Genomic DNA, 23298 nt, shown 5'->3' on the forward strand with positions numbered 1-23298 from the left:
TTTCAAATATATTGCGTGTGGTAACATAAATGTAACGCAGACACATTTAGGCAATTACGTAGGTGTCGCTTTTCAACTTGTAAACTTTGACCAATCTTTAACCACTCTGACAGTGTTATTTACTTATCTTCAAAACAACTCCGTTCACTGGGGTAATGAAATAATTACCGAATCTTATTTATTTTTCAACGTCAAAATCAAAATACTTATCATTTGTGTTCACATCTCTACGACAATTAGGTAGTCTTACCTACTTATTATCGATTTGTTAATTACCAACTTTCATCGTCCATGTGTTCAGTCATCGAATGTTATGTAGGTATTTAATTCAATTCAATCCAATTCAATCCGACTCAATTCAATTCCAATTCAATTCTTTATTGCTATTCCACTCGTTAAAGATATTCTAATAAGTAATACATACATAGCTGCTGTCTAATTTCATATCGGGTTGAAACGGTCAAAGGAGATTATAATCGTTATGATTATTTCAGTACATTTGCCATTTGTAAATATAGTAGGTACCATACCATTCCATGGGCTAAAATACACAAAATATAAATTATTATTACCAGTAACTCTTAAAATATGTGTATCTCCATAGATCATATTTGCACAATCACAACAAATTCATCATAATAGTAACAAATCACAAGTACTTACTTTGGACCTTTAGAACCACACACAATGGTGTTTATTGTTCCGAGGCCTCGCCACGAAATTTTATCTTAATGGTGTTAATATAAACACAGGTTCGCTTCGCTAGCGCAATCCGAGTCAGGATGTGTTTGACCAGTGTTTGTTCCAAACAGCATGTAATATTACATTAATTGAATACAAAATAACTACGAACTCTATATGGGTAATTTAAATTTAATTAATTTACATCACCATATTATTTCACAGTAATATATTCCATAATTGACACACATAACTTCTAATAATCCTTTGTCACTTTCAAATAATTCACAAAATTTATTTTGTTAAAATCTTAATAACCAATGATGGAGTAAAAAAATGAAATTAATGAACTGTGCCATTATGATATATTTTATATTAATCATAAACTATCTGCTGAGAACTTATCTTTTCTCTTAGTAAAATGGTACTTTTACGAATTCAATATATTCACTATAAAATCACTTTTAGCCATTCCAAATTCATACTTAGTTTCTTGCGAAGATCTAAATTATAAATATTATCTTCAATACTTGATAAATAAAAGAAATCTTTCTTTGCAAAAATTGCATAATGACATCCTCATACCAAAAATTACTCACTTCGCGTTTTTTTTTAATAATTAAATTAAAATTTTGAACCATCGAAGCAGATCTTCTCAAATAATAGCGTAAGTAACAGTATCCAAAACAATATCAGTTTCCTTTTTCTCACTGTATTTTCCATTCATTTGTCGTGAACTTTATCGCGCAAAATAAAAGCGCATAAAATAAGGACTCAATGTTATTTTCTGCCAGTCAACTATTGATTGAGCGGCCACTTCCAGAAAACTCACTTGTTGTTTCATGCAACTGCATCAATAATAATAAAAATAATTTACATACCAATGGGCGTCGGACTCACTTCTGATATGTTAGATTCGTACACATACTCACTCACAAATTGGATATTAAATACAAATAGTCTGAAACCAACTTATTCACCAATACCATAATTTGCCAATTCAAGCCATCAATCATAGGTACACAACGCACTGATATTTTAGAAGACTCTCGGGTCATGGCGGTCTAGCTCGCGGCCAACGTTCGAATGCCACCAGGAATATCTTTTTGTTATCCCGTACGACTCCCCGCGTTCCTCAGGTGTAATTTGATAGCCAAATCAGCGTTAATCCTTTCGTTGCTAACACTTTCTGTTATTCTAATGCCTTTGTCCATACAAAAATTATTGACAGTTTTCTGTTAAATTGACTTAGTTTTAAACATAATATAACGGCTCCATAATACTTATATTGTGCACCGCACATTGATATGGGTGAAGGTTTGATTTAATCTACATATACCTATCTATCTATAAAAGCGAAAGGTCACTGACTGACTAACTCACTGACTCATCATGAAATCTCAGAAACTACAAGTGCTAGGAGTCTCAGAACGTAGGTGCTCACTAAGCCCGGACTTTGCTAAATTCAATAACTAAGGGGGTAAAAACGGGAACCACGCGTACGAAGTCGCGGGCGGCCGCTAGTCGAGTCATATAATCGACAAAAACGTTTAACACAATCAAGAACAGTCTCCCGTTCGACAATACTTTATTTACCTAAATCATAACAACTATTACGAGAGCCCTATGTTATTTTTGCCAATTTCCTTCTCTCGCGAAATCACGAGGTTCACTCTAGCGTTTGGTTTTATTTTCCGCACTGATGCTGGAAAACAATAAAACGCCCCGAATTAACATATAAACGCGGTGGTGTTAGGGTCCACAAATTTACCCCACCACCCCCCATTCGCGCTTTGTGACAAAACTGATTTTATTTGTAAATAAACGTCATAAATAAAATAATACAATGGAAATTGAATTTGATTGAATCTCAATGCAGCAGATTTTAATTAAATAACTAATTTCTCGACTCTACCTGAGCTTAGTGTTTGAGATTTTCCTTGTTTTAACTTGGATTACTTCCAAACGGTGCGTGATGCGTTGTGGTGAAGACAAAAGAGCAAATAGGTAGATACTTTAACTTTCCTTATACCAATGCACAGCTGGAGTTTCCAATAGTAGTAGTTCATCAATATAGCAGTTTTAATTATCAAATTAGCGTAAAACCGGAAAACGCAGCGTGGGACGTCCACCTACAAGGTGGACCGACGACATCGTAAAGGTAGCAGGGAAGTGCTGGACGCAGACCGCTGCCAATCGATCAACATGGAAAGCATTGGGGGAGGCCTATGTTCAGCAGTGGACGTCCTATGGCTGAAATGATGATGATGATGATGAATTATCAAATTCAGATCATCATCATCGTCAATATTTCAGCCATAGGACGTCCACTGCTGAACATTAGCCTTCCCCAATGATATCCATAATGACCAGTTGGTAGCGAGTTATGAAGTCGTGGGTACACCTTGTGGGTGGAGGTGTAATTAAGATATTGACAATGATTTTAATTATTTAGCGCTATAAGAAATAATTGCAAGCCATTTAATTGGATTAAGTTTATCTTGTTAGCTAGAAATTGCCTTGACAGGTCAGAGACAAATTGGATTATAAAATAAAATAGCAATTAATTCCAGTATAAAGCACTACCGCTGGGAAAAAGTGCTTAAGGATATTTCACAAAATTTCTTAAGAGCTCCTTATTTATTATACTTGTCTCATAAATAAAGATCCGTTACACAGTGGAGCGACGACCAAGTTTTTAATCATTAATTAATTGTGTGCCCCTCGAGACAAACAATTTGTGTTAATTACTGAAACGGACGAAGTCTGTCTGAAATAAGCTCAACATTTCAATGGCGATTCTGGTGTACCTGGTGCTAATATCAGTACTAATTTAAATGGTTAAATATTTACTTGTGGTCTATTGGGCCGTTCTCAATAGTGGTAGATTATGTCAACTTGGGATAGAACAAGGGGTTTATTAAACCACTGTTACTCCTGTATAGCTAGGATAGCTACATCGTGACCTCCATTGTACCTTAACCAGTGAAGGTTGAGAAGCCCCAGATTTAGTTACTGAAGAAGCTCAAAGTTGCACAGCGTGCTATGGAAAGGGCAGCTCGGTGTTTCTTTAAGAGATCGAATCAGTCGCTGACTTTGCCCGACGGATTAGCAAGCTAAAGTGGTAATCTGCAGAGCACATAGTACGCAGAACTGACAGCCGATGCGGCAGCAAGGTTCTGGAGTGGAGGCCACGTACCGGAAAACAAAGCGTGGGACGTTCACGTCCACCCACAAGGTGGATCGATGACCTGATAAAGGTAGCAGGAAGGCGCTGGATGCAGTCCGCTACCAACCGTGCGATGTGAAAGTCATTGGAAGAGGTCTATATTCAGCAGTGGACGTCCTGTGGCTGAAATGATGATGATGATGATATATTAATGAAACGTCAGAATGACGCAGCGTACGTAACCATACAATCGTGATTAAATGTTTGAGTGTTTTAATAAAACGAAGACCAGTAGATCAATTTTTTTGTAAAGATCTCAATAGTCTTTGTATGAAAATAAAAGTTAACAACTCAATGATAAAGATGTGATTCATTATTCGGGAGCAAAAGCTGATTGTACCTTTTGGTGTAAGAGCTAAATTAAGCATTAAACAAAATAAACACGTGCTTACAGCATTAAGGAGAGGTGGGCTTAGGGCGGCTGGAGGGGGAGGTCGCTTAGACTGGGAGGGTGCGACGCAACGCACTTCACAATTTTCAACTCAACCATTTCCCTAAATGTTTTGTCCATTTATTCACTCAAACCTAACCATTAGGTACTTAATTTCCCAGCTATCTTTCTAATAAATAAAGATACTGAGAATTTGCTAAATATTAATTATAGATAACGTGAAGACTCGTTGGTATTCAAATAAGTTTCGAGTTAGTAGAATGAGGGTGTTCGCTCAAACTGTTTCGATTTAACTCAGATATTCAAGGGAGGAAATTGCGGCAAAATGCTAGTAGAATATAAATTTGTCGAGCAACGCAAGATTCAATTGGATAGTGATAAAATCGGATGCAACATATGGAGACGAAGCTGTGTTAGATACTTGCGTTGTGAGTTACATTCTGGGAAGTAAAAGTTAGGGACAATGCTAAATTGTGTATTGAAACTCGTTATTTGTTTCAAGGTACTCGTACCTATGTAATTTTACCTACTAACTGTACCTCTTTCTTCTTCTGGTATTGTGTAAGAAATAAACCAAGTTTTTTCTCAGACTAGATGAGCAGCAGCAGGTGTCTTGCCACCAAATTATAATGTCATTAATTTACAATTAGTGTTCTTATTTTAATAAAATTAACTCAATATAAATCATCACTATCACTACAGATTATAAAAGTCGCTTTCCTGTCTGTCTGTCCCTATGTATGCTTAGATCTTTAAAACTACGCAACTGATTTTGATTCGGTTTTTTTAAATAGATAAAGTGATTCAACGGTAAGGTATACTTAGCACCCGTGTGAAGCCGGGGTGGGTCGCTAGTGTAGAATAAACCATATAAATACTCGTATTTTACCTAATCCAGGGCTTTGACAAAGAGATCCCCTAACCACTCAACCAGGGAATCATTTACATTTTGTACCAGTGGTAATGTTACAGTCAAAACTCATAATCGGTCCAAACCACTTTTGACTGCAAAAATCAGTCAAAAGTGGTTTTGACTGATGCCCTTGGTCAATATCATTTTTGACTGATTTTTCCAGTCAAAAGTGGTTTTGACCAAGGGCGTACCTAAGTCAAAATCACTTTTGAGTGCAAAAAATCAGACAAAAGTGGTTTCCTGATTCAAACACCAATCAGTCAGAATTCATCCAAAGTGTTATGATTAGTTACAATAACTTGAACATCATCAAGAATGTTTTATAAGACCATTTTAAAGTGTAACATTTTTGTGATTTTTGCATACAAAATGATCACACCTACTTTTAAGACATCTAGTTATTCGTTAGGTAAAATATAATAGATTATCAATTTGTTCGATCGGTTAAATATTTTTTTGCTACCAAAAGTGGTTTTGACTAACGCGCTTGGTCAATATCACTTTTGACTGATTTTTGCAGTCAACAGTGGTTTTGACCGATTATGAGTTTTGCCTGCATCAGTAATATTTCAGCGGTTATTGTTAGCCGTTGTTTACCATTCCCCGTTATCATTCCCTCAGGAGATCTCTACTTGGAATGACAGGCACGAAGTTTCAAAGTTCAGTCTCCATATCTATAGAGACTGAATTACGTGGCCTTAAATTCTTTTTATTTTTAGCTACTGCGAACTATGGTTACGTTATCTAAGCTATTAGGTTAGTTAAAAAAAATAAGTCCGTCAACTATAATTGACATAAAAAATATTGGACCCAATATTTTTTTATTTTTCAAAAAAACAAGTAGGTAATTACGAAATTATGATGTGTTGAAGTTCCGCGTCACTTCACAAAGTACCTACTACACTTTTACGCACTCCTTGACGTGACGGGCCTCTTATTTTGAATCTCTTATTTTGAAGAGATAAACTCTTTCAATTTTCGTTATTTTGAAAAGGTAAAAAGTAAGTACGTGTTGAGTATTTTTTGGATGGACTAACTCAAACTCTTACATTTTTACCCAGGAAACATCCCTATTTTCTATTTTGACCCCTTAAAGCTGTGATCTACATACGACGATTACCGAATACCTCTTACGAATGGTAAGCTCACGAAAGTCAAAGCTCGAATGCAATTAGGGGTGTAGTAATTTAGAACAGTGTCATTCGTCATGTCAGGTGTAGTGATGTTCCAGTGTTTCAAATTATTTGAAATTCAAATTAAGTTTCATGATTGGTGGTCAATATAAGCTGTCATTTTAACTTAAGCAGGTTAAAAATTATTGTAGCAAAATAAACCAGCGTCGTCACCAACTGGGCACATAATACTTACCATCGAGGTATTAGAAAGTATAAATATATTTAATATTCGTAAAATCAGACACTAATAATTTAATATTTATTAATAAATAGTTAAGTAATTGTTCGAAACGCCATAGCTGTGCACTTTCTATCTTGCCAAGAGCGAAAACACAACGCGCGTCTTGAAATAACATTCTGAAATAAGGAAGTTATTATAGCTGTTTTAAGTACCAGGTCACTTTTATTCTAATCCTATCAACAAACGGATTAGATTACGAAAGAAAATAATTTACCACTACACGACAAAAAAATTCAATCGACACCAGTTAGCGATATCGAATCTGAAGTGACACAGCACATCACTAGTAGGAAACGGCTAGCGAAGGGTATCACGCTGAATGGCTGTGTGCGTGCGTTCGAGACGATTTGGCTGCATCGATCGTTCTCGTTTTGTTAGGAAACCGTACTTTTATGACGCGCTAACCCATGGTGGTTTTAAATTAGGTGGGTATACTGATACACTTAACTTAAGTAAAGGATGTATTTTGCTCATTTATTGACCGTTTTGATTTTTTTTACCATTATTTCTGATGAACATTAGGTAGTACAAAGTTCGCCGGGTCAGAAGGTGAAAAAATGCACGCTCATTTATTATTCCATGATCATTATTAAGTTACCAGAGAAACTCTTAAAAGCACTTGAATAATAGTTTCCGGGCAAATGGACTCCCCCTCACCGCATTTGTATTCGTGGAAAATATCTAATCTAAATAAATGACGGTCGTCGACGACTTTAGAATATGAAAAATTGGTTTGTTACTGCAGTAACTCCAAGCAATCTTCCAGGTTTGATTTACTACGGACTTGTTATCTATACTAATAAAGGCTCACTCCATTTAAATTTGTGGTGGTTTAAAAATCCAACCCAATACGTAAGAGTGGGCTAATTCCTAAACGCCGTGTCTGTGTCTATGGATCTCGGTCGCTATTGCTTATCCCAGCATCTCGGTACGGAGTGATAGAGATAGACTGATTCAAATACGAAACATAGGGGTTGCCCCGCTGATACGGGGGCCTCGAATTGAGGTCGGGGATCTCACTCTTTGAAAGGCAACGGGCCTGAAAGTGTAGTTAACAGCTAAGTCTCTTCAAACACAGTAACATCTGAATACATTAGACATTTTCTAAGATTAAATGATATTGTAGGTACCTATGATTGTATGTGAAGTGATTTTCCTATAAAACTTATGCATGAACATCAGCATCAGGCCATTTTTAAGGCTAAGAACTCACGGCGCGATTTTCACCAACGCCCGCGGCGGTGGTGGAATTGCAGTTTTATTTCAAAACTCACGGGAGCGGTTATTTGCGCGGTCGCATTCTACAGTCAATACGGGCGGAGCAATAAAGAAAAATGTTGCAAAAATTGAAAATATTGTCACGCATACGAAGTCGCTAGCTTAAAAAAAGAGGTTATCATTAATGTATATCAAACTACCTATTGCTGGTCTGTTTCAATTTCTCAAAGGCTACAATGGGTGTTGGGAGGCTGGCATCATTCTGAGCAGTCCGTTTCATTTGAGTAACCCCCTTTTATCGCAGCAGGCATTCAGTGCTGATAAGTTTATCCAACCGTTCACTTCATCTAGTCCGCCTGCGCTGCAAGTGATAAGAGAAGATAGTCTTTTAAAGTCAACATTTCTGTTATTAACCAGTAATTATCACCTAAACTTATATTTAATTTTGAAGTTTGTCATAACTAGGCATTTTACATAAAAATCTAACGCGTAATTAAAAATATTTTATAATAAATTAATATTTCTTCTCACAAAGAAAAATCAGTAAAACATTTTCATGTATGACAAGTTAGGTAAATAGCTTTTTAAAAACTGACTGGATAAACGTTATAACCCAATTTTTTCACGAACTTTTCAATCAAATATTGACTGGACGTCCAATATTGCTATTGGACTGTTTGATAGGACGACAACTGTCGGTTCAGCTGGTCATATATAACTGCAAAAACACTAAATACTAGAACATTCTAATATTGATGTTCAACACATCGTACCTATGCATAACTCTAGAAAACAAACTTTGTTACGATGTCAAAATTTAAAATAACTAGTCGGCCGTTTGGTGTAGTGGTTCGGAACGGACTACTATGCCGAGAGGTCCCGGGTTCGATTCCCGGCCGGGCAGAAATTGAAATGATGAATTTTAATTTCTGTGACGGGTCTGTGTGTTACTATGTATAATATGTATGTATTTACAAAAAAAGGTATTTAAGTAGGTACCTATGTTTATATCCGTTGTCTAGTACCCATAGTAAGTACATGCTTTGCTTAGTTTGGGACTAGAAGCGTAGTGTAAAATGTCCAAGGATATAATGTAAATTATCTTAATACTACTTCTTAGACCATAAAGTTACCTAGCTGGACACGGTTCCGAGATATCCCATTCTCTTCTTGTTGGCTCTGTCCCTTAGACCCCTGTCGTTAAAAAGGTAAGCCCTGATTATAATACTGATTGGACTTGCAAGAACCTCACCAAGATAAGGGGGCGTCCATAAATTACGTGAGACGTTTAGGGGGGCGAGGGGGTCAAGAAAAACCTCACTAAATCTCACGTAGGGGAGAGGGGGGGTCTCGACAAATATCACGTAATTTTTTCAGCAAGAAAAAGGGTCAAATTGCGAGAAAACTGGGTTTTTTAAATTAAAAAAATAAATATATTTTTTAAGACGATAATGATAAATTATTCAATTTTTTATTCTAAACCGTCTAAACAATAAAGAAATTAGAAGAAACAGTTTTTATTTTTAATATTAAATCCTAATCGAAGCACAGATTTACATTTACATTGCAAATATGTATTTTAAGAAATCTCACGTGAGATTGTGGGGAGGGGGAGGGGGTCTGGAAAAATCTCACCAAATCTCACCAAGGGGGGCGGGGGGGTTGAAAAATTGCCAAAATTGTCTCACGTAATTAATGGACGCCCCCTAATGCAGATTAAATTACACAATTAACTTCATAATAATTTGAAACATACTTAATTCTATTAAGATTTCATCGTTAATTTATACTTACTTATAACCTGTTGAGCCACGTTTATACAAACGAAGACTTACGAAAATAGGCGAGGAATATTAATAATTCTAGTGAAAAACGATTAGCAGACTCCATATTCATAGTTACGGTAGACGATTAATTTACTTCATCCACTAAGGTCACAAAGTGTGACTAATTTTTAGGGATCCGTACCTCAAAAGGAAAAAACCGCAGCCCTTATAGCAGTGGTACTTAACCTTTAAGTCACGAGGGACCGTTTTACCAAATTTCTGTCTTGTCAGGGACCACTTTTTTTTTTTCAAAATCCTATGAAAGGGGAGGTCGATTTCTCGCCCACTGTGCGCCGTTTGCATTGTGTTGAATCGACTCATCACGTCACGTCACTTGTTTATTACGATGTCTTCGTGGACCATTGGAATGCCTCCAGGGACCACCAGTGGTCCGCGGACCACCGGTTAAGAATCACTGCCTTATAGGATCGCTTTGTTGACCCTATCTCTATAACGCGTGTAGGTATCAGTGAAATTTTAAAACCATACTCAAGTCTATAGTCTCTTGTAGCTGTAAAAAACAATCTTCTAAGTTAGCGTAAAAAAGGATAGTGCCTTTTATGCCGCGAAAAAATGCAAAATTCTTATTTCAACACTCTCAAGGGAATCAAAATTCAACAAGAAGCAATACCTAAGTACTTATCGACCGCAAATATCCGAAAATTTGTAGTTACATGTGTACAAGTTTGTACGGAACCCTCGGTGCGCGCGTCCGACTCGCACTTGGCCGGTTTTTATTTTATTTACAAAGTTGCAACACAGAAACAAAGGTACCGTTTTGCAAAGGCCAGTTTCACAAACGCGCGTTGCGTTAAGAATCTTTGTCCCGTATTCAAAAGTCCGGGGCCATGTTTTTTAACAATGGTACTTCACCTAAAGGAAAATTGGCTTTGCAGTAAACTGCAGTTTATTTTATGAGTTGCCTCTGCCGCTGATTGAGATCTGGTTCGCTTTACTTTTCTTCCTTTGGACTTGGAGCATTGTTCTGATTTTCAACCGTGTTTCTGGTATTCAATTCAAAGGGAATGTGCGAGTCCGAGGAACTTTCTTTCGTGTGTAGAATAGGTATACATATGTGGAAACTTTAATCATCTATTCAAAAAATTAATTCTGAGTAGTTAGGATAAACATACATACATACACTCGAAAAAACATAACCCTCCTTCTGGCGCAGTCGGGTAAATGACGATTTTTTATTTTTAAAAAACTAAAGTTTTTTTATCAAAGCCTATATACAGTCAAGGAACATAGTAATCCATTTACCCATTCCATAAAAATGCTTTTTGGCATGGTGTCGAAATCATATTAAAACGCTATGTTCTATGTTAAAACAAATGGAAATAAAATAATAATAAAGTAGTACATACGAGTACTTACAATAAATTACTCGTATGTAAAAATTTTCTCACCTCTTATTTTTTGATTTACAACCCGCCTCAAAATTTGGATCAAACTTTACTTAATACGTCAGTATGGTATATTTTGCACAAATCCAATCCGTCGGATTTAGCAGCGCAAATCCTTTGGGAAATTTTCTCCAGACACGCACATCGTTTATAAAAATCTTTTCATTTTCACTACGCTAATTAATGACGGCGATGTGCCATTTGTATAATTATACACGTAACTTATTTGTATTAGCACTAGGTACTAACAGATATAAGTAGGTACTATGTAGCGGACAGCCGCTCGGGCGTGCGGAAATAAGAAAAACCTTCGGTTCAAAAATAAAGGTGTATTACTGCAATATATGCCCACAACGGCTATCAAAAACATATATTTTAAAACTAAACAAAAGGTATCAAAAAGAGTAAAAAAAAGTATAAACGGTATAATACTACCTACGACACAAAACAAGAAAAGAAGAGAAAAAACAAGAAATACACAAGAGACGACACAATTTAGATGCTCTTATCGCTATAAAGCGATTTCTTCCAGACAACCTAAGAGGACAGTTGTTTAGATATAGTTGAAGTTTATTAGTTTACTACCTGAGATTTTATTCAGTACCGCCCAGTATTAAGATGTTTCATTGTATTTTCTCTTTTCTACAGCTAAGTACATAGCTTATCCACACGGATAAAAACGCACTTACCGTGATTACATTGTGGTACAGAAATAGTAGCCTAAGGTCCGTAAAGAGTTAGATAATGTAGCCTAGATACCGCAAAAAGAATAAAAGGAGTGTTTCAATAGCGAGCACAATAGTTTCACTGTTTGACTTGATCCAATATTGGGAATGGCGTCGGCTCGCCGCGAGCGACCTCCGAGCTGGCCGTTAACGTATCTACGTAACCAAATGGACTGACTTGAGTGAAGCGTTTGTATCAGGTTCGGGATACGGGCTGCTATAGATGAAACAACTAAAACTCAACTACGAGTATTTTTCTTTCATGGCCAAATTAAGGCTGGTATTGCAAAAAAGACTCGACTTCGACTTGATACATAAAATCTAACGCGCGCGTCCTCTTGGGATGTAAACTATCCCATGTTTTTCCCTTCTTCTTAAACTATCTAGTTTAAGAAGAAGTTTGGTAAAACAGGCAGACAGAGTTACCTTCCCATTTCTAATATTAGCACGGACTAGACATAGTAGAGCTGTGATGGAACAATGGGAAGCTAAGTATGTGCTAGCTAGCTAATCCGTCTTACTCATCTTTGCTCGCATCTCACGCACACATTCTTCGTTCGCGTCTCTCGCACACATTTCTCGCTCGCATCTTTTGCAATCATCTTTCCTTGTTTTGTGTTAACATGCCTACGCAACCCTATTCTACAACTCGTAGCACTGAGTGAGACAAGAAAACACAAGCCTATTCCGCTAGTTCGCACTGAGCGAGACAAAACAGTAGTAGACAGAGGAGAGTTGTAACATTGTCGATTTTTGGACACCTATTAACTATCAGCGAGCACGCAACAGCGCGTATTTGTTAGCCCGAGACTTGAACTAAAACACGCACTGTTACAAGCTCGCTAGTAGTTAGGTATGTTAAAAAAATCGACAATTTCACAACTCTTCTCTGTCACAACTCATCTCGGTCTCCCCTACCTAACTCTACGGGTTGAATTTTTTACACGCACTCCACGTAGCTTCAGCACATTTTTGGTGGAAGACAGAAATCCCTCGGGTGGAGGCGGTGGAGGCTCGGTGTTAATTGACATAATTTTAAATAGCCCTGAGGATTTTGCTTGTCTAAAAAAAATTGGTAGTTATTTTGTAAATTTGAGCCGTCAAGAAATAATTATCACTACTGAATTTAGTTGTTTAATATGATCAAGTTAGTGACAGTGTGACATACCTAGAAACATTTAAAATATCAGCTTTTTACTTCAAAAAATTTTTATTCAATTCATTTTCATTTATTTGCAAGTAGGCTTTAAAAAGCTCTTTTACAAATATTAAAGGAATGCTCCTCTGGCCCTTCAATACCCAGTCGATAAAACAGAATATACAGAGATACTTGTAAGCTTCTTTAAAATAAGCTTTGAGTGAAATAGAATTTATCGCAAAATAAAAACTTAGTAAAAGCAACTCATAGCTTACTAAATAAATTGTAAAAGAAAGTACAAAAATGCTAATAAATAAACTTCAATGTTGAACTTATTGAAAATAAAATGCTACGCATTGTACCCACAAAATGTATTTCATCATTGTAATCTGAATTTACTTCAAAAAGAAAGGTCTTTGAGATGAAAGAGAGCAAGAAAATACATTTAATAAACTTGCGGAATGACGTTTAAAATCCAGCACTAACATACCAGATTATTTAACAGACAATACTTAGGCTGAGTTGCACCATCCTACTTTAACTTTGACAAACGTCAAAAATCTGTCAAACTCCATACAAAAATCACCGGTTATCGTCATAGTTACCTACGTTCAAAGTTAGGTGGTGCAACTCAGCCTAAGTTGTTACTACTCGTAGTCGTAGCAGCAGGGCTATTTCGTAACGCTTTTAACATAGTTTCGGGTCCTCTTTCCCCGTCTCTCACGCAGGCATCTCGCTTTGCATGAAAGGGATGGCTACATTCGAAATTTAGGCAACGTTTTTCGGAGTAGCCCTTTAGATCCAGAGAGTATTACGGTGAGGGCTAAATTCATAAGCCATAAATAAGCCGAGGCTACAGAAACCGCTACGTTATTCGAGTGGTTTCACTACGTCGCTTATTTTGCAGAATCTGCGGTCATAATTTAATGCAGATTTATTTTCATTTAGAAAAGCGTGTCGTTTTACCTCTACTAGGATTTCATAAACATTTGAATATATTTTTTCAGTGAATCTAAATACATAAACGCTAGTGAAATATTTTAAAATTGTATCCTGAAATTTTATTAAATACTAGCGGCCGCCCGCGACTTCGTACGCGTGGACCTCGTTTTACTCCATTAGGGGTGGAGTTTCGTAAAGTCCGCTCTTAGCACCTATAGCGCATACATTTAAAATTTCAACTCTCTTACTTTAAACACATAGGACTTTCATACCCTACTTCCAACCCTCCTTTTATCTCCTTAGGCCCAGTAGTTGATTTCTAATGATACATTTTCAGAATACATATGTACCACCACCACCACCACCATTTCAGCCATAGGACGTCCACTGCTGAAAATAGGCCTCCCCCAATGCTTTCTATGTTGATCGATTGGAAGCGGCCTGCGTCCAGCGCTTCCCTGCTACCTTTACGATGTCGTCGGTCCACCTTGTAGGTGGAAGTTCCACGCTACGTTTTCCGGTACGCGGCCTCCATTCCAGAACCATTCTGCCCCATCGGCCATCAGTTCTGCGTACTATGTGCCCTGCCCATTGCCACTTCAGCTTGCTAATCCGTCGCTATGTCAGCGACTTTGGTTCGTTTACGGATCTCCTCATTTCTGATTCGATCTCGCAAAGAAACACCAAGCATAGCCCTCTCCATAGCACGCTGTGGAACTGAGCTTCTGTATAAGGCCTATAGTGAGAGGCCACGTTTCCGAGCCATAAGTTATCACTGGTAACACACATTGGTTATACACTCTAGTCTTCAGGCATTGAGGTATTTTGGACGATAAGATGTTGCGTAGTTTCCCGAACGCTGCCCAGCCGAGTTGGATTCGACAATTGACCTCCTTCTCGAAATTGGACCTACCTAGCTGGATCGTTTGTCCGAGGTAGACATACCTACTTGTCGACAATCTCGAGAATTGAGCTTCCAACTGAAACTGGTTAGGGCGCAATATGGACATTCGACATAAGCTTCGTTTTGTCCATGTTCATCCTCAGGCCTACCTGTTGGGAAAATCGATTAAGGTCTTCGAGCATTGTGCCAAGATCTTCCAACGATTCTGCCATGACCACAATATCGTCGGCAAACCGATGTGTACCTACACAGTACCACGATGTACCTACCGAACAGTATATGTACACCTCCACAATATCTAGAGATCATAGTGAGCATACATTTTAACTTTCAAGTCTCTTACTTTACAAACCGAGGACTGCAATACAAACTTTTAACCCCCTTTTTAACTCCCATAAGGTTTGAATTTTGCAAAATTTCGTTTTAGTGACTACCTACGTTCTAAAAGGAGGTGTAAAAGTGGACTTACAGCGACAATTTAGTGTCCTTTGAATTCATTCTGTGCCTTTGATCACCCACGAATACGATGTCCTAGGTGAGCCAAGTGGACTCTAGTTAAATTATTATTTTAGTGTCCTTTGATCATCTACAAACAAATCACACCTCCTCTGAATAGTCACATGTCCAATTGTTGTACTACATATTTTGTTTTGTAACATTTTTGATATTTTCTAAAAACCGCAATAACCAAATTGGACATGTATGTGACAATTCAGAGGTATAATTTATTTATAGGTGATCAAAGAACACTAAAAAAATAATTTAACTGGAGTCCACTTTGATCATCTTGGTGATCAAAGCCAGGTGATCAAAGTGGTATAGACCATTAACCCCTATGAGAACTCTTTTGAGACTTGTAGTTTCTGAGACTTCGTGATGAGTGAGTGAGTCACTTAGTCATTCAATGACCTTTCTTTCTACTAAAATTATACGTACCTATAGTAATTATCATTAAAATCAAATAAGTAAGTACCTACCAACCTAAGTAATTTATTTATATTTATTTATTAGGTATATACTACAGTTGACAATCGAGTTTTGTTAGTAGATACTTAATTAAGTACACATGGTTAGTAGTAAAATAAGGACCCTACCAAAAAATTAACAAATTACATACAGAAAATAAAAACGAAGTAATTCTTATCCTATGTAACTACAATCGCCCACGCGCCCATCCCATTTGTCCGCCGCTGAACCGTACCCTAATATTCATCTCGGTAGATGGCGGCACATAGTAAGAATTTGCAAGGAAGTTTGTAAAAGTCACTAATTAACACTTTGATTTGCGCGTTTAAGCACAGTGAATGATTCAAATAGATACATACAGTGAATGGTTTAATTACATAAAATATCTTTATTTATTAAATTTTCAAAATTATTTACGAACAGCGCTATTCATAGTACATGTAATATTTAGTTACTAATTTACTAATGATGTCGATAGATGGCGTTTGACAGCTTTGCCTTCATGAATATTTACGTACCTCAAAAATGTTTGTCAGGCGCAAGAAGATTTTAACCAATGACGATAGATGGCGCTTTTCCACGTCTTATGAAAATCCCAAATATTTTACGGGACCCTATTTTTTTCCAAAATAAAATTAGGCCTATGTTACTCGTGAGTTATGTAGCTTTCGAATGGTGAAAGAATTTTTAAAATCGGTCCAGTAGTTTTTGAGCCTATCCATTACAACTAAACAAACAAACAAACAAACAAACAAACAAACAAAGTTTTCCTCTTTATAATATTAGTGTAGAAATATACAATTATTTAACGGTTTCACGTTTGGCTTTTAACGGTAAAACCAATCGCGTTTCATTTGTTTTTATTTAGGAATGTAAAGCGATATGTATTGGTAATTTGAAACATTCATCGGAATAAAAAAAATGAGCAATACGCGGCATTTATCGATGATATGGCAAAAATAAAATATGTTTTATGAAAATTTCGAAGTATTCCTCGAAGCTTTAGGTTAATTCCACTATAGGTCGAAAATAAATTAAATGTAAGTTAAAATAAATTGTGTATTTGGAAATGACTGCCTATTTTTAAAAACCTTTTCTAGCCTTATTAATTAGACTTCTTATTGAGAATGTGGTTATAAGGGCGAGCATCACAAACGTTATACATAGTAGGTTTAAAAAGAATAAAAAAAAAATGCGGCAAGTTTTGATAATGACAGAAGAAAAATACAATAATAAAAAAATATCAGTGCGGTCCGTTCTTTCGTTTCAGCTAAATGACGTCCACTGCTGGATAAAGGCCTCCTCCAGTGCTACGAGTACATTACATAACAATAATAAAATGTTATCTATCCTCTTTCATTATTCACACATAACTAAATCAAAAACTTTTAATCGAAGTTAGCTACCATGAAAACCTTTAAAGCGAATATTAAAAACCTAAAAGGATTAAACCAAATCCAATAACATAACAGTTCAAACAAATACAAAAAAACTTAGTTCTGCGAATAAAAACAGATCCTAAAATGGTGAAAGCCAACACCCAACAACAAAAACCACTAGAGGAATTCAATTTTTTAACGAATCAATCAAAATTTTTTACCGGTGCTACGGACTGGTAGATGGATGATTATTTATCATATAAATTAATATCTAAAACAACTAGGATATATCACACAAACTAATGTCAATTGATTGATGTTAACATTTCCAACATTTGTTTACTCTTAGGCTGAGTAGCACCATCTTACTTTAACTTCGACAAACGTCAAAAATCTGTCAAACTCGATACAAAAAGCGCCGGTTATTGATAATGTTACGGTTAAAATAAGGTGGTGCGACTCAACCTCAGAAAGAAGAAATACGAAAGAGGAGAAGAATAAAAATAAACACAAAATTCCAAATGAAAAAGGATAGGCAAAATATTTGAAAAACTCAAGAGATCGGCAGTCCATTCAGCGTTATGAGTTACGAGCTCTAGCTGAAAAAAATACTTGAAAATATGAAAGTTATGGGGAACGGGATTAATTTTATAAAAATGATGCAGTTTACTAACCGTCGTTACTCTGACCATTTATGTTCTTTATATCTGAAAATGGCACGCCATTTATGAGTGCATTTTATTCTCTCGGTAAGTGTTAAATAAAAATAACTGGAGTGATGGTAAATTTTCGCGCTCCTTTGATTTTATGTCGAAAGCGAGCAGGTGCGGTCACTGCGTCGGAATATTACCCACACGTGGACGTTTCTCATTACGAGCTTTGGATTTTATATCTAGCACAAAAAGATAGGACAGATCAAAATTAGATGTGGTGTAGTCTCCTACATTAACATTATTATGCTAAAATCTATCGCCCACGTAGAAAGTAGCTGAAGTTAACATGTGTTCTTATTTCAAAAATAACCCAATTTCGCAATACAATTATAATTATTGTACTTTTTGTAGTAAGCTCTATATATTAGTTTTAACAAACCCGTTTCGTAATTAAGACGGTAACTACTAGTAGTTAATAAGCGCCAAAATGATTTTATCAGCGTAATCTTTTGGAAGCACCCACTAGGGTTAAGGCTCTTAGCCTGCAATGAGGGCTATCGTTTTTATACTTAACAGTTGGCAACACCCCTGGCGATTGACAGGACCTTACTCTACAGTGGCGCCATCTTGATGAGTGCAAATGCGATAGTCCTCCTACCACTTTAGCGCTCACAAGTTGGCGCCACTGTCTTCGCTACTAGCAAGTGACAGGACCTTACTCTACAGTGGCGCTAATTGGTGAGCGCTAAAACGATAGCCCTCATTGAATGACCTCTTGGCCCGAGGGAAAGTGACGATCAAGCCTGAGAAGGTAGAGTCGTCTTAGTTATCATCTACAATGCCTTAGAGCAAAGTAAGACTATATGTATATGGATACATATAGCCCTACCTATGGGCACACTTTAAGGTAAAGGCCACAACGAGGCCTGTATCTCATCTGATGGTAAGTGATGATCAGGCCGAAGGTGGAAGCGAGCTTCACCCGGAATCCTCACATTCTAGTGAGGCGCCCACATAGAGATATAGAGAGAAGCCCACTAATGCGCTGAGTTCGAAATTCAGTCGCATTAGAAATTGACACAAACAAAGTAATCAAAATATGTGCTCATTATCCACTGCGGTATCAGTACTCAACGTTGGAAAAATCTTTAGTACTACGCAAACAATGTAAACTGTTTACATTATGACGTCTGAAGCAATGTGTTCTGTTTTTGGGCATATTGCTGCGACACCGGCCCCGCCCCCTTGTCACATCTCCCTGTAGTTTCTGTGATCTGTGGTGGCACAGTTAACTCGATCGGGTTGTAGACCCACTTAGGACTGGTGGAGGGGTGGAAGTAAGGCAAGTGGTGTTATTTATCCGCCTATAAGCCTCTCTATACTACTAATGCATAATAATTTTTGTTTTGAATGTATCGTCTGTTGTCTCCGAGCTATACGGGCGAGTCAATCTCTAAACTGGTCATTACTGGATGCTGGTGTTTCCTACAGTAACAAGCACGGTTTATACTTCAAAGTTTATTAGCTTAACTTTCAAGTATAAACCGCTTGTTACTGGCGCATTGGCTCAAAGTGGGGCTTACCTCTATTTTGAGAGCCGTCTAACAATCTATACTAATATTATAAAACTGAAGAATTTGTTTGTTTGGTTGAACGTGCTAATCTCAGGAATTTTATGTTGGATAGCCCATTTATCGAAGAAGGCTTTAAGCTATAAGTATAACATCAGCCCACAGTTCAGTAGCCGGCGGCGGAACAGTAAAGAAAAATTTTGCAAAACGGGAAATATTATTCAAACTATTTTCACGCGTACAAAGTCGCGGGCACAGCTAGTAAGTTATATTTTTGGAAACTTAACTGGTCTGAAAGCTTAATGCTGTTCGATTGTCAGATGGCATCGTTTGAGAGACTATTTCAGTGGAATTTGTTAATTAATAGGAATTATTCCGAAGCTGCTCTGAAAACAGAAATATGCCACCTAGATTAGCAACTATTTGTGTTAGTTAACCTTATATTGCGGTGTGGTTAAGCTATTAGATTATACTCAAAATGCGGTTTGTTTATACGTCACGATACTCATCGTGTTTTGGCGTCTAAACTCCGATATAATGCCATGATAAAATTATTTTACTTTGTACTCTAATGTGTAGGTACTACTTACCTGGGGTTTCAGGCTGTTAAACAAAAATCTACAAAAATGTAGTAAAGAGTACCTAAGAGATTTTTTTTTCAAAAGCAATAATTAAATAAATATTAAGAAAATAATATCAGCACTTTTTTTTTAATTTTAATGAGTTTGTAGGTGGTTCAATAAATCTAAAATCCCCAAAAGCAAGCCACCATTCTTTGATGGCAAGTTATTAATATTATATTTTGCGATTCGCCCAAATTAAGCGGTCCCTTGTTTAATTTCATTAGAGTCTTGATCCTTGACCTTATAGAAGCTTATTAATTTTACTTACAATAAAGATGACGCTAAAGTAATTAAGATAAAATAATCTAATAATTACAAAGATTCTTTCTGTCTGGTTCGGACGAAAACATGATTACCATTCCGCGCATGGGGCAATGGAGAAAGTATTTTTCCTCTTAACTTTGGAAACCTTCGCCCTTGGAAGAAACGTTTCCTACTCAAATAAATAACATTAACGACCGACGATAAAAATAGATGGGAATATTATATTCTAATCTTAGTCCGGATCTGTTACGAGGTTTATCACAAAGAGACGTGATTGCTAAGTGCGGATCTGTGTTGCATCGAAATCTGACAATGGTAAATGAATGATGCATGATGCATAAAAAGAATGACATATGAATGTACCTACTACCTGCTTCCCTATACATTTATGAATACAATACTGCTCTTTTTGATTTCCTGGAACTCTAGGATAATAATAAGACCTTTTCAAAGAATCTAATAGCATTAATTTTTGAAATTCAAAATTTTTTTTCGACGTATTTTTTCATAAAAATAATAACCATGTAAAACACGTTTATGTAAATATCAATATCATATTATTTTTACTTAAATAATGAATGATTTACATAACTCATTAATGAAAATAATATGTACAAAAAGCCTAGAGAACTGGGTATCAATTTTGAAAAAAAAAATCTATTTTAAAACATATTCTTAAGAAATTTAACTAGATTTTATTCATGGAATATACCTACCTACCTCTGGATATCAAAAGGAACAATTTGTATAAAACCAACCAGCATTGCTGCGACTGGATAAAGCACACGATGCGTTGCGGCGCCGCAAAGATTTCAGCGTAAGCGCCGCACCGCTCGTGTGCCCACGACAGATATTTCTATGTAAGACGCGCAGCGACCCGCTGCGGCGTCGCACAGCCGCCGCAACGCATCGTGTGCTTTGGCTTTTACTTTGGGATATATTATCTCCCTATAACAAAATATCTTCTATAAGCCAAAGTCTCGACTTTTCTTAAAACTTTGGTACGAAGCTGTCTATCAAAAAATAAAAAATAAAACATTCCAAATTCAAAAATGGATTCATATCTTAGCAGGTTTCTCAAAAAAGATTTGAAATATAAAGGAAACTTTCCTCTGAAATCTCGTAGGAAGCAAAACGCTTCCGATGGCGGTATAACAAAGCTGCCCCCGTTTAATGACTGAAACTGTCGTTTCATCGTATCTACTTTATGTTAACTGCTCTTAAGTAATTAGATAACGGACAATTTAACAACTTACTAAACTAGGACGGGCTGGAACGACATGAGTAACTCTAAAAACAGAGACCTAACCTGCAGCACCGTTTAAGTACTCGTAGTTAGCAGTTTTGTTGTTAACATAAAATCTCTGAGTTTACAAAAATTTAGAATTTTGAACTGACTCTCTTTAATATACTCGTTTTCTTACTCTTAAAATTGTTCAAAGGTACTTGTATTTATGAAACATAATGTATTTGAAGATGAAGAATATAAATAAATCCCAAATAAACTTTCACAAAATAACGTATAAAGCTTATAATTTGTAAGTAGGTACTACAAACTAGCACACTAATTAATATTTTGCAATAATAGACTACACATATGTTAGAAAAACACACTAAACTTAATTTTCTCGACTAACGTTTTTCAAATACATTACTAACATAGCCAATGCTTTCACAAGATTGTAGGTTGCAGACTTCTGTTCAATACCTTAGACTGACATTTTGATTTAATTTAAATCCCACACACAGTTGTCTATAATATAGATAGATATATAGCAGGATAGATAATGTCCGTAATACATTATGTCAGGTCTGCGACTGGCCGAGACATTTATTGCTCGCGATCACAGAAGCAGCCTTTGATTTGTGTCTCAGCCTTACAAAGGTATTCTTTCTCTACCCCTCTACTAAGAAACAACAAGGATATCATCATTTTGTAACTCAATAATGCTTGCTGTGCGAACTGCTATGCGAAATATTTTTAACGTCATCACAAATGACGATCCACTCAATTTAACGTTAATTTCTGATAAAATAGAGACAGTAATCCAGTATTTGACTGAAATATATCATTTGATTGAGTAAATTCTAATTTGAGTAATTTAAAATAGATTTAGGATCCCAAATAAAACACAGCAATTAAATTAAAAGCTTTATGCAAACATTCCACAAATTACTTAACTTGTCAAACAAAAAATATGAAAATAGCATGCACAAACTAATTTATTTGTGATTCGAGTTATAAATGGACACCCAGCTAATTATTTGAATGACTAAATAAAATTTATCAACTCGAAACTCTCCTGTTGGCATGCAACTGTTTGCTATACAAAACAAAAACAAAGTACCTAGTTTTTGTAACTGAGTGCGGTCAGTAAGATGCAGTAAAAGCTGCTGTTTTAAAGGAGCTGTGTACGTATAATGGAACTGCGGCAATGCTTGGCGAATTTTCGTGGCAAATAGAATAAAAAGTAACGGGAGAATTTTTCCCTCATTTCAGATACCCTACGAAAATCGTGAAAGGAATAAAGTAGTGAGGCGAGTTTGTTGTGTGTTCCCGTAGTGTGATGGAGTGTGAGTGTGTGGGCCTCCGGAGAATAGACGCTAAACAGTTACACTGAAAGGTAATACGCTTTCACGAACCGGGCAAGTTTTCAAGCGCTTACTTAACTACACCAATTGCCGTAATCGACTCTTAACTTTGATTGAAGACGTTATTCACACAGCGATTCCTTTTAGCAGTTATAATAAACGGTGTTGTTTTGTTTTGTTCACTTCAGCCCATTTCGTTTGTGTTCAAGATAGCTAATGCTTTTACAACACTGTGTTTCTTCCCTAATAATTTTTAATGAATTAATTGCGAAATGAGCTTGAATTCATGTCATTGCAAATACACATTTTATCATCTAATATCACCTTTAGGAAATGGAAAGCCATTCATTAAACTTATTCATTAATTCTAGAAGCTAAATATACGAAGTTGACAAGAAAATCCGGCTGACATATTATTTTCCTTAATTACAGCTCTGACACATTTATTTTTGGGAACTTTT

General features: G+C 36.3%; 1 protein-coding gene across 2 annotated transcripts in view; it reads left to right on the forward strand.

The window, feature by feature from the left end:
- Positions 1-23298, forward strand: part of LOC135086768 (frequenin-2) — a 275388-nt gene that overhangs the window by 83979 nt on the left and 168111 nt on the right. The window contains exon 2 of one of the 2 annotated variants that reach the window (XM_063981558.1): positions 22746-22869. The exons of the other annotated variant lie outside the window; for it this stretch is intronic. The gene's annotated coding sequence lies outside the window, so the exon portion shown is untranslated. The remainder of the gene's footprint in view (positions 1-22745; positions 22870-23298) is intronic. 2 annotated transcript variants of the gene reach the window in all.

The sequence above is a fragment of the Ostrinia nubilalis genome, chromosome Z, assembly GCF_963855985.1.
Source record: "Ostrinia nubilalis chromosome Z, ilOstNubi1.1, whole genome shotgun sequence".
NCBI classification, from domain to species: Eukaryota; Metazoa; Arthropoda; class Insecta; order Lepidoptera; family Crambidae; genus Ostrinia; species Ostrinia nubilalis.